Source organism: Callithrix jacchus, chromosome 6, assembly GCF_049354715.1.
Source record: "Callithrix jacchus isolate 240 chromosome 6, calJac240_pri, whole genome shotgun sequence".
NCBI lineage: Eukaryota > Metazoa > Chordata > Mammalia > Primates > Cebidae > Callithrix > Callithrix jacchus.
The window spans coordinates 74,424,811-74,442,535 of record NC_133507.1 but is presented as its reverse complement, the minus strand read 5'-3'; the positions used below and the strand labels follow the sequence as shown (position 1 = coordinate 74,442,535).

Sequence of the window (17,725 nt, the reverse complement as noted above, 5' to 3'; positions counted from 1 at the left end):
ACCTTTTGAGACTTGTTTCTCTCACTATGTCTCTGAGATTCACCCAAGTTGTTGTATATGTCAGTAGTTTACTTCATATTTTTAAAAACTTTCTTTTATGTATGGCTTTATAAAGTTTTTTATGCATTTACAAATATATTAATGAACTCTTCATTTTAAGACAGTAAAATATTTACAGAAAAATATGAATATAGTACACAGTGTTCCCGTAGCACTCACAGTTTCACCTGTTATTAATATCTTGTATTAGTATGGTATATTTGCCACTGTTAAGGAACCAGTATTTAAAGTCCATACATTACCCATGTTTCCTTCATTTTAATCTAACGTTGTTTTTTTATTCCAATGTCACATTCATGATACTAAATTATGTTTACTTGTAATGTCTTCTTAGGTTCCTCTTGGCTGTGCCATTTTCTCAGATTGTCCTTATTTTTGAAGATTTTGACATTTTGGAGGAGTACGGATGAGGCACTTTGTAGAATGTTTCTCGATTAGAATTTGTCTGACGATTTTCTCATGATTTTGTCGAGATTATGAGTTTTGGGGAGGAAGATCACAGAAGCCCACCTTTGTCATTTCTATCACACCACATCCAGGATACATACTATCATGACTTAATACTATCGATGTTAACCTTGATTACCTAGCTAACTCATTCCTTTTTATTACTATCCTGTTTTATGTATGTGACACAGTTTGTTTATCCAATCACTTTCTAAAGACATTTAGGTCATTTACAGTTTGGAAGAATATGTATAGTGCTGCTATAAATATTCATGTACAGATTTTGATGAGAACATAGTTTTCCTTACTTTGGGGTAAATACTTAGTCGTGGGACTATTACAAGTTAAGAGTAGATTTAACTTTACAAGAATTTGCTACACTATTTTTTTTTTTTTTTTTTTTGAGATGGATTTTCGCTCTTGTTACCCAGGCTGGAGTGCAATGGCCTGATCTCGGCTCACCGCAGCCTCCGCCTCCTGGGTTCAGGCAATTCTCCTGCCTCAGCCTCCTGAGTAGCTGGGATTACAGGCACGCACCACCATGCCCAGCTAATTTTTTGTATTTTTAGTAGAGACGGGGTTTCACCGTGTTGACCAGGATGGTCTCGATCTCTTGACCTGGTCATCAACCCTCCTCTGCCTCCCAAAGTGCTGGGATTACAGGCTTGAGCCACCGCGCCTGGATTTTTCTAAGGGAACAGTTTGACATTTCCACCAGCAATGAATCACCATTTCTGTTACTTATTGTTATTTTTTTTGTATTTTCTTTAGCCATTTTGCCATATGTCTAGTGCTACCGCATCATGGTTTCACTTTGCATTTCTCAAATGGCAAATAATATAAAATTTTCACGTGCTTACTTGTCTTCTATGTATTATTTGAGGGAGTAACTATTTGCCATTTATCACTATTTGTCGTTTATCAGTTTTTGAAAGTTCGTTGTTTATTCCCTTTCTGTTGAGTTTTGATACTTGACTGCCTATTCTGGATATGAGATGTTTGTCATATATGTGTTTTTCTAATATTTTCTCCCATTGTTGCTTGTATTTTCCTCCTCTGAACAGAGTATGTCTTTCACAGAGAAAATTATTTCAATCTTAGCAAAGACAATTTCTTGATTTTTTTTCTTTTATAGACAATTATTTTGCAAGCCCAAGATCTCAAAGGTATTCAGGAACTCTAGCAAGTCCTAGGTCTCAAAGGTATTTTCCTATGGCATTTTTAAAAAGTTTTTCAGCTTTATGATTTACAGTTAAGTTGAAATCCATTTTGAGTTAGTTTTTTTACATAAGGCATGAGATTCAGTTCAAGTTTTTTTTTTTTTTGTCTGTAGATATCAAATTGTTCCAGCACTATTTGTTGAAAAGACTTTCTTCCATTGAACCCTTTCACACTTTTGTGAAATACCAGTTGTCTGTATTTCTATGGGGTTATTCTCTAGGTTCTCTGTTCTGTTCCACTGATTTATACATCTATCTCTCCACAAATACCACACAGAATGATTACTACAGCTCTGTAATAAGAAATTTGAAATCAGAGTGAGTAATAACCCTTTCATCTTTATCCTTTTTTAAATTTTTACCTATTCTAGTTTCTTTACCTTGCCATGTAAATGTTAAAGTAACCTTTTGTATATCTACAAAATATTTTTCTGGAATTTTGATAGAAATTGTTTTTAATCTTTTTGTGAATTTATATATAGTTGACATTTCTAGTAGTTTTCCAATTCATGAACACTGTATGTCTCTCCAGTTATTTATATCTTCTCTGATTTCTTTTTTTTTTTTTTTTTTTTTTTTGAGACAGAGTTTCGCTCTTGTTCCCTAGGCTGGAGTGCACTGGTGCAATCTCGGCTCACTGCAACCTCCGCCTCCTGGTTTCAGGCTATTCTCCTGCCTCAGCCTCCCGAGTAGCTGGGATTACAGGCATGCGCCACCATGCCCAGCTAATTTTTTTTTTGTATTTTTAGTAGAGACGGGGTTTCACCATATTGACCAGGATGGTCTCGTTCTCTTGACCTGTGATCCACCCGCCTCGGCCTCCCAAAGTGCTGGGATTACAGGCTTGAGCCACAGCACCCGGCCTCTCTGATTTCTTTTATGAGAATTTTGTGGTTTTCAGTATATAGATTCTGTACAAGATTTATGAGAGTTGTAGCTATACATTTCATGATTTTGGAGCTAATGTAAATGTTATTAAAAAATATGTCCAACTAATTATCAGTACTATACAGAAAAACAACTGTGTTTTTGGCTGTTTTTCTTGTATCTTATGGCCTTGTCCAACTCTTTCATTAGTTATACAGTATTTTTATAGATTTCTTGAGATTTTCTGTGCAATCATATCTCCCCATACTAGGTGTGCAGTGATGGTTTCACATACGCAAGTCAATAAATATGATACACCACATAAAAAGAATTAAAAGCACAATCATGTGATCATCTCAATAGATGCAGAAAAAGCATTTGACAAAATCCAGCATCATGATTAAAACCCTCAGCAAAATCGTCATACAAGGAACACACCTTAATGTAATAAAAGCCATCTATAACAAACCTACAGCCAACATAATACTGAGTGGGTAAAAGTTGAAAGCATTTCCTCTGAGAACTGGAACAAGACGAGGATGCCCACTTTCACCACTTTTATTCAGTATAGTACTGGAAATCCTAGCCAGAGCAATCAGACAAGGGAAGGAAATAAAGGGAATCCAAATCAGAAAAGAGGAAGTTAAATTGTCCCTGTTTGCTGATGATATGATCATTGACCTGGGAAACCCTAAAGATACTCCAAAAAGCTCCTAGAATTGATAAATGAATTCAGCAAAGCTTCAGGATACAAAAATTAATGTACACAAATCAGTAGCTCTGCTATACACCAAGAGCAACCAAGCTGAGAATCAAATGAAGAACTCAACCCCTTTTACATTAGCAGTAAATATATATATATATATATATATATATATATATATATATATATATATTCTAGTTTTAGCCAAGTAATTTCCAGATTGTACAATTTTGCATTAGAACCAGTAATATACCAGAGTTTCACATCTTTGCCATAATTTGCTATTGTCAAGCTGTTAAATGTTAACCCCTTAACAAGGAGTAGTATCTCATTGTGCTTTCAATAGCTTATGCCTTCAATTTATACCTTATTTATTAATGAATATTGATGCTAAGAGCCTTTTCATTTGTTTTTTGGTCAGTCAAACATCTTTTTTTTTTTTTGTGACGTGCTCATTAAAACATTTGACCCATCTTCATTTGCTTATTTTTTATTATTGTTGACTTGTAAGCATTTTTTAACATATTCTAGTTAGTTCTTTGACACGACTTTTGTAGGTAGTTTCTACTAACTGCCTTTCTTTTTTCACAACACTGTCTTTTAAAGAACAGCTGTATTTAATGTCAAGAAAGTGAATTTATCATATTTCCATGATGCCTATTGTTTTAGTGTTCTAAGAAATCTTTGCCTGTCCCTTTGCCTGTGAAAATACTCTCAACCCCTGCACATATTCCACTGAAGACAAAAATTTTTGTACATTTGTATTTTGCTTGGCTTTTAACCCTAATCACTCTCTGGTCAGGATTCATGTTGCTATAATCTGGAATAATATTTCAAATTCCTGTTTAAGTAGTTATTTTGTAGTATCAGTATTTATTTATATCTAACATTATGTTTAATTGATATGTGTATTGTCTACTGCCATACCCCCCTGAATGCTCCAGATCTCATCTGATAGATATATGTGCTTTTTAGTGCTTCTTGAAACACTCATTTTATTCTGAATCCCCTTTTCTTTATTTTACTGAAGTACTTTCTCTATTAATGAGTTTAACATGTGAACTTTCTGAGTTCTTGCATGACTAGAGAAACCTGGTCCATGCATGTTGATAAAGATAGGAAAAACACTCTAGATTTAAAGTAACTTTCTATTTTTTTTATAACTTTGAGGCTAGCCTTATTCATAGTTTGTTGAATATCAACAAGTATGAAAAAATGATCTGTTCCGCTCTTAGTGAAATAATTTAAAATAACAATTTTATTAAGTTTTGTAGAAAGTGTTAGGGACTCTTTTTCTTTTCCCTTTTATTCCTTTAACTCGCTAATTTTGGAAGTAGTTTTAGATATATATTGGAAAGTCTTTATATATTCTCCATGTCTCTTCATTTGTATTTCATATTTTACATCTCTTTACTTTTTTATGTTGTACAGGAAGATTTTCTTAGCTCCTTATCAATATCCATTCTACTATTTAGACATTATCTGAAGTCAAATTTGTTATTTGAATAGGCATATTTTATTTCTAAAATTGTGAATTTTTAAAAATAATTGCTTTTTATTTCATGTATGTGTCATTTCACTATTAAATCATTTTTTCAGATGACTCTATTATTTGTGTTTCGTTGGCTGCTACTTTCACTTACTATCAAGCATTCGATATTTGGTGACATTAGATATTTGGTGATATGTGCTTATTCTCTACAACATGACAATTCTATGCTTCATATGGGCTGCACGAACTCTGCAGAAGATTGTGTGTAGGAGACTTCTGTAGTGGTGGAAGACTGCTTGTCTTCTCTTAGCAGATGAGACAGCTGTGTTTTTTCCACATGAGTTGGCTAGAGAGACTTGCTAATACTGTGTGCATTACAGCTCCAAGAAGGTTCAGCCACTGAGGCTGTCAGGTACCACATTTCCCATCTTCCTAGTGAAGTGGCCAAGAGTGCTCCGAGAAAAGCCTCAAATATTCACCATTCCCTTGGCTTTCTACCTTGGTTTTGTTTTTGCTATTTTCTGTCAAACAGTGCATCAGGGTATCAGTCCACAGATAATGCCCATTCTTAGTTTTCAAAATTTATAAACTTCTTTTTTCTTGTTTGTTTTCTTTTCTACAGTATTGGAGTTGTTGTGCCTTGAAGCTAAAACTGACTTGAATGTCTACCTAGGAAAATGTAATCTATTGCTTTTTTACAGGTAAACATTTATCATGTAAAGATTGCTCTCTCCTTGGCAATACCTTCTAGGTAGAAGTAGAATTGAAAGGCTGGGCACAGTGGCTTATGCCTGTAATCCCAGCATTTTGGGAGGCTGAGGTGGGTGCATCATGTCAGGAGTTCAAAACCAGCTGGGCCAAGATGGTGAAACTCCATTTCTACTAAAACCAGAAAAATTAGCAGGGCGTGGTGGCAGGTGCCTGTAATCCCAGCTACTAGGGAGGCTGAGGCAAAGAATTGCTTGAACTGGGGAGGTGGAGGTTGCAGTGAGCAGACATATTGTGCCACTGCACTCCAGCCTGAGTGACAGAGTGAGACTATGTCTCAAAAAAAAAAGAAAAAGAAAAAAAATAGAATTTAAAACATATTGAAGTATTTTTATGTGTATGTTTCCATGACAGACTATGAACACTCAAGGATTGTATGTTAGAAATGGTTAGTAGGCTACCTAATATCAATTCTCACCTTTTTATTTACTAGCGAAGCTGTACTTTATTTTGAGGAGCCACGTTCTAGGTGAAAATATTTTCTCTGCTTCCTTTGCAGCTAAAATTAGGCATTTGACACAATTTTGGCTACTAAGATATAAACAATGCACTGGGTATGGTTTCTGGGAAGGTTCTTTATTGGTGTATGCTATGTATCACACAGCTGGCATGTGTATCATTCTGCTTTGTTCTATTCCTTCTTCCTTCCTGGAATGTGGACATGTCTACAGATATAGCATCTTTGCTACATTCATATCTGGTACAAGACAGCTTATTATTCCTATAGTTATGAAAGAAAATCACTATCCTGTGTTATAATTGTGTCAATCAAAGTCATATGCCTATACTGGAACCAAGATAAGATGTCTATGTATCATTATAAGATGACTTATATAAACCTACGTTTTTGGAACAATAATTCTCTAGGGAAATAACTTTATCCTAATTGGCTTAGCCTAAGCAACACATGCTCCTGGACCTGAAACCATTATCTGCCAAACTACATGGCAGTTACATGATGAGGAAGCAGTAAATGAATATTATTAATAAGTTATCCACAATATGGACTCTATATTTCATATTGTCAGTTATTTGACATACATGTAGCCCTTCTTTTACTTACCCATTAAAAAATAAAATAAATTTACTCTTTAGGAAGATAATCTAAAGCTTCCCTTTATCTAACATAGGTCACATAATCTCTTAAGAATACTCTGAAGCATCACTTTTCCCATAATGTTTCCACGGGATTTCTCTTCCCCACACCAGGTTATCTGTCTTCCTCTGTGCTTTTAACTCACCTTTAGCAACCGTTTTTATTTCACTTGTCTCACTGATGGCAACTCATATTATTTGTCTTATTGTTGCTACACCATGTCCTATTTATCTTTATATATTTAGTTATTAATTCACTGTTTGGAAATTCAATAGTTTTTGAATCATGAATGACTCTATCAAGTATATATTAGTTCATGTGTTCTAGAAGCCTATGCATTATTGGAATATCAGGAAAGGGAACAGGAACAAGATACAGCAATTTAAAGTTTTTAAAAATTTTCCATGTATCTAACAATGATTAAAGCATCATTGTAAATAATGCTAATTGCTCTAAGCTTAGATTGGCCATAAAATGACAAAGACATTTAAAATACAACTCTCTTCTATAAAACAATAATTGGCTACTTTTAGGTTAAAACAAAATCCAAGCATTAAAATAACTCATTGCTTAACTCTTCATGTGCACCTCTCTTTCTTTTTTACACACGACACGCACATACACATTGAAATGTCAGCCTTTATGTCCTTAGAATGATCAGGTAAGTTGTGATGACGCTAAAGAAAACATAATTATAAGCTATAATAGGTACATAGGATGCCTAATTGTATTTATTTTGAGTGCTTAAAATCTATCCTTTCTCTTCTTAAAGAGTAGTTTCTACAATTATTTTATTAAAAAAGAATAATAGTAATTATGCCATGGCAATATAATATTCATAGAATTTTCAAATAAAAACGGACAAACAGAAATATGCAATTTCTATTTTTCTGGAAAGAAAAGTATTTTCTAATTAGAAGTCATTAATTTAAATAAATATGTAAACCATAAATTTATAAATGTAACATAAACTAACTTCTATTTAGGAGAAAAAAAGCAAACATAGATACAGACATAGCACATACACAGCTGATTTTTAAACAGCAACAATAGCCATAAATATATATTTTTAAGTTCTGTTTATACATCTCTTGTATGACTCTAAATAATGTCCAGGTTAAATGAAAATGTTCCCAATTGAAGTGTACCATTATCCATTCTATCCTTTATCAGCTTCACATGTACAGTTCTAAGGTAAACATGCATCGTACACTTGGAAATCTTGGTTTCAAACCTTGACAGCACATTTCCAAAGGTATAACATCTTAATCAAATTTAAAAATAAAACATCCCAGTGCTGAGCTTGGTTGTAAACCTAAAATTATATAACATACATGTTTTTATGCTTTGTCAATTACATTTGAAATAGGGGACTGTTTGTTTCAGCCCTTCTAAAAATGAGACGAGGATGAGAAAACAACCTATTTCCTTATTAGGTTCAGGAGTCAAAGGACTCAGCCAGGAGCCGCAGGCTTCAAGAGCATAGAAGATTAAGACATATATTGGATTCATGATGGAGGGCAGAAAGTTCATTTTCAAAATAAAACAGAATTTTATTCATATTCCTTTTAAAATTCAGATTGCCATTTGCCAGCTGACCTGTGACACGGCAGCAGTGTATTACATTTTCAATGAGCAGTCTGTCTGGAGCTGCTAGTGGGAGAAACTGCTTCCTGGTTTCTAGGTTTGTATTTGTTTTTAAGTAAGATATTGTTGTCAGAATTTTAGAGGGTGCAAACAGGGGCAAGGTAACATATTTATTTTTAATAAGGAGGAGATGTAGAATAGTATAGTCATCAGCATTATGCATGAAATAATCCTGTAAAAAAATACAACTCAGGTAAAATGCATATATGGGACTGTCAAAGATGAGGATGCCGGCATCTCAATGAGAAATAAGGGCAGGCCAAAAAAATGAATCTTTATTTAAAAAATAAATACATGTGAATACTTTTTTAAACAAGTTTTGGTAGAGTGCAAGTCAAGCCAAGGTTTTCTATAATCAGGGACTAGATTTATCCAGCTCACCATCTGTCAAAATTATATCATAGACGACACATATGCATAGATACAAGACCACTGATTTTCATATATATTAAAACCTGAAACTTCTGCAGGATATGAAAACCTACAAACTGTTAAGCCAAAAGGCTTACATCTAGAACTTTTTTTTCTCACCATTGTTTTACTTCTATTCTCTTCCTGACCTGCATTCAGGAAAATGGACATATAGTCCATGAAAATATATAAAAATTAAAGTTCATTTAGCAAAAATCAAAATAGAGACTTTAGAGAATATAAAAATAAGAGAAGAGATGTACACTTCACTTATTTTGGGGCCTTATCTTATGAATGAATATATATAGTACATATCTCATGATGTAGGAAAGTGAGTTTTCTGTAAAGATCAGGACAATTTCTAATATAAAATAAACAGATGTTATACTTGTGAAAATAGAGAGCAAGCAATAATGATGACACATGTGACTAGTTGAGTTGACTTGAACCAAGACAATGCTGTTTATATTTCACCTCTGAGAATAGCTTTGTGATAAGAGTTAACTTGGGTACTATTTTGTCAGCTTCTCAAATGAGAAACAAAGGGAGACAAGCATGGTAGTTTTGTCCATTTGATTTGGCACCATATCTTTAAAGTGGAATCAAATAAAAAAAAGAGAAAACCCTTAACCTCATATTTACTTTGAATAAATAGTATTTTTATCATATATTATAAGAATAACAAATTTATCAGTTAGAAAATATTGACTTTAATCTATTTGCTGCATTTAAATAAATGATTAGTTTATAAGGACAGTTCCTAAAGCTTTCTTCTGTCACTATAGATGAAATTATGAAATTGTATTCTGCCGACACTTTAAAAAAATTGTGATTGAATTATATAATCTTATCAGTAATAACACAAAATTTTCATATTATAAAATTATTTTAACACTTACTTTTTATTAAATAAAGGTTTAGGTAAGACCCTGATAATTTATTGTTTTAAATGACTGCAAAAGTAAATTGAATGACAATTGATTTCACTTTAAGAACAGCTGTTTTGAATACCAAATATTTCTATGATAATTTATAATTTATGATAGCAAAGGAAGAGAAAACTGAATACCTTCTTAAACTCTTCCCAGATATGTTTGCATGTTTATCACTGCAGTTTAGTTTATATAACATCTCTGAATGATGCATAAAGTATCAAAGGCCATGCAACTTCTTAATGGATAATCTGCAATTTAAATTTCATTTTTGTATTTTTTCACTTTTAAATTAGATAAACATATTTTCTTTTCATGAAATTCTAAAATATAACTGATTTTAAACTTTTAAATTTTGGTATGGTTTTGTAGCCAATGGAGAACAGAAGACATTATTTTATCATAAGCTTTGTTACATTTTAATTCCTCAAATATAGTTTCTATATTATTTGAGACAAAAGAAAAATATGTTGACTCCCCATAAAGAGAAAGACAAAAAAGAAAGAAAGAAGGGAGTGAGGGAAGAAGAGATGTAGAGAGAGAGAGAACAAGGGAGGAAAAGAGAAAAAAAAGAAAAAAATAGAATCCTTAAACAAATAAATTTTAAATGCAATAGAAGTACTTTAGAATAATTTGATCTGCATGTGCCATATGTCAAATCATACACTCCCCTTCTCCCAAACACACATCCTAAACATTACCCAAAGCCTGCAAATCCTGATATTCTGGCTTTGTCTGTGCCAAAATACTAGTCCAGTCTACCTAAACCTAGGGCCATAGAAGAGGTTTTATTACATAGCATGAAAATGTCAAAATTGATGAAATTAGTGTTTTTTGAGTTATAATGTGTTTGGCATATGTCACTGGAAATGTTTTCCAGTAGCTCACACAAGCACCAAACACAATTTTGAGTTTTTTTCTATTAATTTTGCAATAAATTAACTAATTTAATTTTTTTAAAAAGTTCCAAGCCAGAGACTTAACCAATTGAACCTCAAACAAACAACAACAAAAAAGGCACCAAATTTAGCAATACAATAAATTGAGATTGCTTCTTCACAGAGCTAATTCTCCCAGAATCCACTGTTCATCTCATCACTCCTTATAAAATACAGAATCCTTAATTGGTCTGTGCTTCTCTAACATGTTTTTAATGAAAACGCAGCACATAACTCTTAGTTTGTTGGCTGCCAGAGCCCAATTTACAAAAGTGGGAGTGCGAGATAAGAAAAGAGTACATCTGCAGAGCAGGCTGCGCAATGAATCACACAGTGCCAGAGTTGAGTAGAATATAATTGAGTCCAACATCTCTGAGCACTTTCACCATAATTAATGATAATCTGTAACAGAGGAATCTGAGATTCCAGTTCAGAGAACTGTTTAATTAGGCCAAGTAATGAAAGCAGAAGCAGTACAAGAATATGGCCTGTCTCATGATTAATGATTCATGCTACTGAACACAAAAGTGCCGCACCGTTAACTCTAACGGATGCTGCATCTCTCTGGCATTTACAAAATAGTGAAATGCATGCATTTTTGTATTTTAAAGATGTAACTGGCAGTATCCTTTTCTGAGCTATTTACATGATAAATATGGTTCCAAAGGTAACTGTCTTCTTCACAGTTTCTTAGCTCTGGGGTAGTTTAAGATAAATATGGTATCTGCACCTACATCAGTATTAAGGTAAGTGCCATTCCAGCCTAGGATTATTAACACTTTCACTTTCACTTTCCAAGTTAATAAAACATTATTTTCAGTCTTATTCTGGTTTTAAAAAGATGGATCTTTTATGGACAAAGTCACGCATTTTAATATTTATATAATATTCACTTAATAAAACAATAAGCAAAAACTAGGTTAAGAATCATTTGTAAGGTAGAGAAGATATAAAGCATGTCTGATAGTTATTATTTGGGGAGGTCAGCATATAAAATGTCCTCTTAGTGTAGAACAAGTTAACACTGAGATTGCCCTGCAAGTATGGGGGACAAGATGAAACAAACAGTGGTTTGCCTGAGGCCTTAACTTACAAGCCTGCGAATTATATAAGTTTTCTGCCAGTATTTGTTCTGCTTTTCAATAAAATAAAAAATAGTGCTTCTCAGAGGGGTTGCAGAACTGTACCTTACATATGCAAGGTCTATAAGAAAACAATCATAACAAAATGTGCATACTCTACATATTACAAAATTAGAACTACTTAGATGCCTGCTGCAGAAACTTCGATGATTTGGCACCCATTGACATTCATAGTGATTCAGGAGGCAACTTTACCTGTTACATATATTAGGAGTAAAGATGTCCAAATGCTTCACTATCCTTACCCTGCCTTCCAATACATATGGACTCTTGGTCAATCACAAAACTGCAACTCGTGTTTGAAATTCAGATTATCTCTTGTTGGCCACATAGAATATATGATGTCATAGAAAATGTAATACCAGGGTGGAGTTTTTAATAAGTTTGAACCTATGTAACCTCAGAACAATAGTCAGAGACAAAAAACTTCAAGTAGGCCAAAGGAGTATTCCCCGCTTTTGTACATCTTTCACTCAACCTAAAGAGAGGCTTGATTTTCCAGAGATATTTTGTAGAAAATTTGTGGTTATAACATAATGAAAATGTAACAGTTTTATAAGAAAGCATTAAAGGACCATAATTTATTTTAAAACTTCAAATATGTAGAGAGATATATTTGCCTAAATCTTAATATACACACTTCAAAAGTCAAATGTTGTTTTGTAGAAATATTCTTTTGCAAGAATAAGGTAAATTTCTTTTCTTATCTCCATAAATGCTTAGGAAGACAGTATTTATACATATAGAATTATTGATTTGTATTTTAACCATTGATTATGCAGCATATACAAGAAATATTTTTCTTTTGAAAAATGAATATATTTAATCACATGGATTCAAAGAAATTCGTACATATTTTTAGCTTGTTTGAATTTTGATATATTTTTACATAATTTTATATATTCAGATTATTTGCAAATCACATTGTTATTGACTACGTGTCAGGTTGTGGAATATAGGAAGGGGAAAAGTGAGCTTTATGATATATGAGGTTTTCAAAGGAAGAAATCACATTAACAACTTTTTTATAAGGTACAAAATTGGCTAACATTTATAAAACAATTTCTGTGTGCCAGGCACATGGTTACACAAGTTCAGACATTCCTAATTTATTCTTTATAATAAAATATCTAATGAAATAGTCACTGTATTAGTCTGTTCTCACACTGTTGTGAAGAACTATCTGAGACTGGGTAATTTACAAAAGAAAAACGTTTCATTGACTCACAGTTCTACAGGGCTGAGGAGGCCTCAGGAAATTTACAATTATGGTGGAAGGGGAAGCAAACACATCTTCACATGGTGGCAGCAAGGAGAAAGGTAGAGTGAAGTGGGGGGAAGTCCTTAAAAAAACCATCAGATCTTGTAAAAAATCAGTCACTATCATGAAAACTGCATGGAAGTAACCTACGCTATGATTCAATTACCTCCTACCAAGTCCCTCCCACAATAGGTGGGGATTATGGTAACTAAATTCAAGATGAGATTTAGATGAGGACAAAGCCAAACAATATTATTCCACCCTGACCCTATGCAAATCTCATGTCCTCACATTTCGAAACACAATTATGTCCTTCAAACAGTCCCCCAAAGTCTTAACTCATTCCAGCATTAACCCAAAAGTCCAAGTCCAATGTTTCACCTGAGACAAAGTAATTCCTTTCCTCCTATGAGCCTGTAAAATCAAAAGCAAGATAGTTAATTCTTAGATAAAATGGGGTATAGACCTTGGGTAAATACAGCTGTTCCAAATGGAAGAAATTAGGCAAAACAAAGGGGCTACAGGCCCTGTGGAAGTATGATGTCCAATAGGGCAGTCATTAAACCTTAAAGCTCTAAAATGATCTCCTTTGACTCTATGTCTCACATCCAGGTCACACTATTGTAAGAGATAGGTTCCCATGGTCTTGGGCAGCTCTGCCCCTGTGGTTTTACAGGGTACAACCTCCCTCCTGGCTGCCTTCACGGGCTAGCACTGAGTGCCCGTGGCTTTTCTAGGTGCATGGTACAAGCTGTCAGTGTATCTACCATACTGGAGTCTGGAGAACGGTGATCCTCTTCTCACAGCTCCATTGGGAAGCACCCCAGTGGGGACTCTGTGTGGGGCCTCAACCCCCACATTTCCCTTCTGCACTGCCCTAGCAGAGGTTCTCCATGAGGACTCTGCCCCTGAACAAACTTCTGCCTGAGATGGGAAGAGGAGAGACTTGATAGTGAGCTATCATTAGGTGCCATAGAGTGATCTAGTGACATTTTTCTTATAATGCAGGCATTAATGGGAAAGCCTAATTTTGTGAACATGTCTATTTGAATCAAAACTATATTTTCAGTTATTGTTATATACATAGCAGTATCTGAAATACTGAATTTTATTGGTTTTTAAATGATAATTGGTAGAAAATTATGTCATTATATTTTGCTAGCCTTCATTAGAAAAATGAGCATTTTAACAAAAGCAAAATATTATCTGTTTGGTCTTTCAAATTACCAATTGAAGGTATTAGATATAACTGAGAAAAATAACAGGTAGGTAGATGAGATGACCATTGGATTAAGTCTAGCAACACATTTTCCTTTTTAAAATCAATTACATGAGATTTTTAAAAAATAAGTGAACTAACATACATCTGCAAGTTTTGAGAATATTGTTTTTAGTTCTACATGTGGAGACAATTACTAGTTAATAATAACATACAAATGGTGATAATTTTAGCATGTCATCAGGTAGTAAATATATCACAAGTTCAGAGATAATAAAATATTAAAATATGCATCTGAGAATAAATGAAATACAACATACTCATTGAAATGAAAAACGCAATGCATTGTTCGAACAACAAAATAGATAGCAATGAGAGGACATGAGTATATTGTGTAATAAATTTGAGGAAATAAAACAGAACTCAGATGAAATAAGAGAAAATATAAAAAAGAGATTGCGTATATAAAAACAGATTAAGATTAATCTAATTTGACAAGTATATTATTAACTGGCCATTGTCTCTGCATGTTTAAGTAAAAAACATTCTCAAAACTTGCAGAATGTATGTTAGTTCAGTTATTTAAACACCAGAATGAGAAATTTTGCTGTATATCTCTGAAGAGCGACAGAAAAATAGTATTAACATTTAGGAAGAAGATCTATTGAAACAAATAATAGAGATTTTCACATATATATATATATATATATATATATATATATATATGACAGAAGCCTATGAGTTTTCAGGTACAGAAAGCTCACTATGTTCTGAGCTGAATAACTTAAATACAAAACAAAAACTTTAGATTCATTGACATAGGATTTCAAATTAAAAAAAAAATTTAAAAACAGCCTGGATTAAAAGACAAATTATCTAAAAGTAAATAATACTTTGAGTGACAGCGAATATCTCTTTGCAGAGGCAAATGCCAATGTTTAGTGTAAATGTATCATTAAAACGATATTATCCTTTGTAAAAATAATAATTATATTCAAATGCAAAATAATATATTCAAATTATTTTTTCTCAGTAAAATGTTTCAAATTAGTTATTTATACCTAAACTTTCAACACACAGTGTCATGCAAAGGATTAATGAAAGACTTTAACAGTTATATAAAATATAACTAGTATGGCACAGGCTGAGTCAGGCAAGCAGAGAACCCCTGCCTCTACTTCCTAGCACTAGGTTAGGTAGCAGTTCCTGAGGAAAGAGGGGAAAGAACACAGAGAGAAACCCTCCCTGAGGTCTCAGAGTTCCAGCTGAGGATGAAGCAGAAACATGGAGAAAATTTCTACAGCATATAATCTTTATGAAAGTGATTATAACAGAATAAAATGAAGCCAGTGGTACACAAAAGTCACTGCAGGCACAATAAAAATCAAAACTAACTCAATTCCTAAATAAGTTGACTCGATCCACCACAAATGAAGAAGGTTTTCGATTTCTTGACATACATACCTTAGTTTCTATACATTATATTTCTACACACAATGTACAGTGACTAATAAAATGTTAAGAAATATGAAAAATGCAAAAACAAAAGCCTCATTTGATACCTGACAACAGAAGCCAACTGTGAAATAGCCTAGAGGCTGAGATTATTAGAGAGAAATTTTAAAGTAAGTATAATCAATATGATGAAGATGATAGCGGAAATAATAGCTAATATACATAAATACATAAATAATTTTAGAAGAGGGATAAAATTTTTAGAAAGTGTGAAATGGAAACAATAGAAATTTTAAAAACTACAATCACAGAGGGGAAGAATTTCTTCAAGAGACTCACCAGTTGTTCAAAACCATCAAGAAAAACATCATTGAATTTGAAGATAGATCAATGGAAATTATCTGAACTGAAACACAAGTGAAATACAAGATAATTTAAACAAACTGGTACAACATTAAACAGATCTCAGACAATATCAAACATTCTAAATATATATAGCTGGAATCTAAGGAGGAGAAAAGAGAAGGCAGAGAAGAAATTATTGGAGAGATAGTGGCTGATGATTTTTCCAAAATAATGAAAAACATCAAACTATATATCCAAAAATCTCAAGAGATGCACAGAAGGTGAATAATTCCAACATAACTAGCTGGACATATTGTATAGAAATTGCTAAAACTTATGATATAAAGTTAATACTCAATTAGATGAAGAAAATAGAGTAATCAAATAAACATGAATAATGATAAGAATTAGAAAAGACATTTCATGCAAGTCAAAAGAATGAAGTGAAACATATGAAATGCTGAAAGAAAAGAAAGTAAAACAGACCTGTCAACCCAAATTCTAAACCCAGCCAAAATATTTTCCAAAAATGGAGAAATAAAAACATATTAAAAAATAAAACCTGTATTACAAGAAACGGTAAAGGAAACTTTTTAGGAAAAAGGACCTTTTTAGGAAAAAGGTCAGACAGAAACATGAATCCACACAAAGAAATAAAAATTATTTGAAAATTAAAACATATAAAACGTTTTTGTTGCTAATTTCTCTAAGAAGAAAAATGATCTATATTAAATATATAAACAATGTATTATAAAAGTAAAATAGATAATAAAATAAGAACAGACAAAAAAGAGAATTTGGGAGTATACTTTTATAGGTTTACAGCTTACACAAAGCAATTTATAATTTGAAGGTAACTTTGATTAGTAAAATATATATATATATGGTAAACCTTAGGATTACAAAAATTTTTAAATACGCATAAATAATAATGTGATAAAATGGAAAAATAAAAAAATAAACAATTTTATTTAAAGAAGATCCAAAAAGAGGATGGAAAAATACTTAAACAGAGAAAAATGACTAAAAAGATGAAGACTGAAATACACAGGAGTAGTAATATTAAATGTAAATAAGCTGAACAAACCGGTTAAAAGAAAGGGAATGTTAGGGAGGAGCCAGACGTAATTACATGCTGCCTTGAAAAAATTCACTTCAAGTATAAAAATTTAGACAGGTAAAAATAAAAGTGTAAAAAAATGTATTATGCAAACATTAATCCATAAAAAGAAGATGGGGTGGATACTTAAATACTTCAAAACAAAGCTGATTGTTTGAGATAAAAAGGGACATTACAAGAAAATAAAACAGTATATTCATCTGGAAGAGACAGTAATACTAAATATAAATGTACTGCCTAAAAAAATAAAAATTTATAAAGCTAAAGTTGATAGAAGTAAAAGTAGAAATTAGCAGAAAACAATCAAAATAATGATTGGAGATATCAACACTTCTCTAGAAATAATCAATAAAAAAAGGTAGACAGAAAACTATTAAAGTTACAAAAGACCAAAACAAGAGTGTAAATATAACTGGCCTAATTAATGATTACAGGGAGACAGCAGAATAGATATTATTTTCAGGTGCATATAAGATGTTTATCAAGGTAGGTATATGCTGGATAATAAACTTAAAAGAAAATAATATAATTTGAAATCATATAGTGTCCTTTCACTAAAATGGAATTGAAATTGAAATTATTAACAGAAAGGTATTAGAGAA

The 17,725-nt window shown here is 32.5% G+C and overlaps 1 long non-coding RNA gene across 1 annotated transcript in view; it reads left to right on the top strand.

Annotated features, from left to right (window-relative positions):
• The window catches only part of LOC118154789 (uncharacterized), a 31,299-nt gene extending 14,657 nt beyond the window's left edge, over positions 1 to 16,642 (top strand). Inside the window, exon 3 of the long non-coding RNA XR_004745054.3 lies at positions 395 to 16,642. This is a non-coding gene — a long non-coding RNA (uncharacterized LOC118154789). The remainder of the gene's footprint in view (positions 1 to 394) is intronic.
• The last annotated feature ends 1,083 nt before the right edge of the window (positions 16,643 to 17,725 follow it).